This window comes from Microtus ochrogaster, unplaced genomic scaffold, assembly GCF_000317375.1.
Source record: "Microtus ochrogaster isolate Prairie Vole_2 unplaced genomic scaffold, MicOch1.0 UNK15, whole genome shotgun sequence".
Lineage (NCBI taxonomy): Eukaryota > Metazoa > Chordata > Mammalia > Rodentia > Cricetidae > Microtus > Microtus ochrogaster.
This window is the reverse complement of record NW_004949113.1, coordinates 2,337,319-2,339,834: the sequence shown is the minus strand read 5'-3', so window position 1 is coordinate 2,339,834 and position 2,516 is coordinate 2,337,319.

The window sequence follows — 2,516 nt, the reverse complement described above, 5'->3', positions numbered from 1 at the left end:
GAGAGAGAGAGAGAGAGAGAGAGAGAGAGAGAGAGAGAGAGAGAGAGAGAGAGATTGATGTAGAATGATTAATGAAAACCCAGAGACAGATATTGAGATTCAACCTGAGGTCAAAAAAGCAAAACAGCCAGCCACAGGCTATTACTCTACCTCAGTCTGAAATGGCGATCCTGCCTCCAGGAATCTCAGAATGAGAGTGTGTCTGAGAGCTGTCTCCTCCCATCTTATATTCCTCTCTAGGGCTGGGATTAAAGGCGAACACCACTACCACCTGATTTCTATGGCAAACTATGTGGCTACTGGGATTAAAGGTGTGTGTCAGCACTGCCTGGTCTGTAAGGCTGACCAGTGGGGTTGTTTTACTCTCTGATCTTCAGGCAAGTATTATTTATTAAAATACAAATGAAATACCACTACAGATTGAATTGCAGTTTGGTTGTTATCTACTAGAAGTCCGTTCTGTTCTACAGAGAGACAGAAAAGGAGTGGATGTAGAGAGGAGGGAAAGTGGGGAGGGATTGGGAGGAGTAGCAGTAGGGGAAGCTGTAATCAAAATATATTATGTAAGAAAAGAATCTATTTTCAAAAGAAGAAGAAAAAATTTAAAAATCAACAATTTAAGACTTCAGTAATGGAAAGTAAGAATGACTCAACTGACTTTTCTGTCATTTGGCCTCTGCAGAAGGATAGTTCCCATCTCATTCCTTCCTGAATTCTTGGGAACAGGTAGAGCTTTTCTCTTCCAAGAGAGACCCCCAGGGTGACAGGAGCAAGCGGAGGCTCTCGGAGGCATCTGCCTGGAGCAGTCAGAAAAATGTGCAAACAAGGACCTCTGAAAACATTAGCCAAAGATTTTACTTCAGAACAAATACGTTATTTTCTCCCTACATATGCTGTTCATTCTCCTGATCCCACATTCTGGCGCCACTTGTCCGGGTCTCAAGGACTCACTGTAATTTCAGTACAATCACACTTTCTCAGATCACAAGGAAAAGCCCCTAGAGGAGATTTTTAATTACCAGGCAGACTCAGCATTTGGGCCTCTGCAGTATGGAACATCTTGGTCAAAGTCAGGCAGGTGAGTTCTGGGACCAGGTGGGAGCTTTTACAGTCTATGGAAGGCACTAAGCTCCTCTTATTCCCGGATGTGCTCTCGCTCATCATCTGAATATGGAACATCTGCACCACTGTTCTCAATTGCATCCTTTGCTAGGAAGCTGTATAAGCGGACCTGCTGTACAGGATAGCGATTGCATCAGGCTTATCATTTCCATCAGAAAAAGGGCACACTCCAGGGGGCCACATATTAAACATTTTATCTCTTCTCTTTAAAACAATCAGAGCTAAATGTTTTTACAGGTAACCCAAGATCTCATTACGGAGAGTGAATGCGCACATCTGAACTCTCCTCCTTGGCTTATTAACTCCAGTGCTGTATTTGGTGGAGCAATGACAGTGTCCCCTCCCTCCAAGTCCAAAGACAGTTCCTATGAACTATTTACTTAATGCCACTCGTATAGCTTCACACGCAACACAAAAGCTTCCTGTCCTGGAGGTCAGGCTTGTCTTTATTTAATCTCCAAGAGTTGCCTTGTATTTTGAAGAGGGGACAAATCACTGCACCTAGTCATTGCTACTCTTGCCCCGTCCGGAAGTATTATTATTATTACTGAGATATGATTGAGTCTGCAATCACTTTCTTATTCTATTTTCTTATCTCTTATTTTATTCATATAATAATTTTTCCTGCATCCAAGTACATGCGCCACATGTGTGGATGGTATTTATGGGAAAGTTACAGATGTTTGTTACAGACAGTTGTGAATTAGGTGCTAGGAACAAACCCAGGTCCTTTGCAAGAACAAGAAGTGCTCTTAGCTGCTAAGCCATTCCTCCTGCCTGTACGCTTTCTTTGACAGCAACAATGCCTCTTGAATGGAGTAGTCCAGGGAACTTGTCTCTTCTCCCTACCTCTGGGTAGGCTCTGGTTTGGCTACCATGCTTTCTAGACAGACAGATATATTCAACTCATCCTTAGCCTCCCTCTGCCATCCATAGCCTCTCTACCAGGTGAGTCACTGAAGGAAATCAGGACAAAATCTCAAGCAGGGCAGGATCCTGGAGGCAGGAGCTGATGCAGAGGCCATGGAAGGGTGCTGCTCACTGGTTTGCTCCTCATGGCTTGCTTTCTTATAGACCCCATGGCCATCATTCCAGGGATGGCTCCACCCACAATGGGCTAGGCCTTCCATCATCAATCACTAATTAAGAGATGTCCTTATGGAGGCATTCTTTCCAATGAGGTTCCCTCCTTTTAGATGACTCTTGCTTATGTCAAGTTACTACAAAGTTATCTATGACCTCACTGCTGCTCACTCTTCACCCCATTCTCCATAAGACATCTGTTCTCACTCTCTATGTAGGTCCCCCAGCCTGAGAGCTCCACTGTTGATCCTTGCTGCTTAAGCGATGGTGGCGCACGCCTTTAATCCCAGCACTCGGGAGGCAGAGGCAGG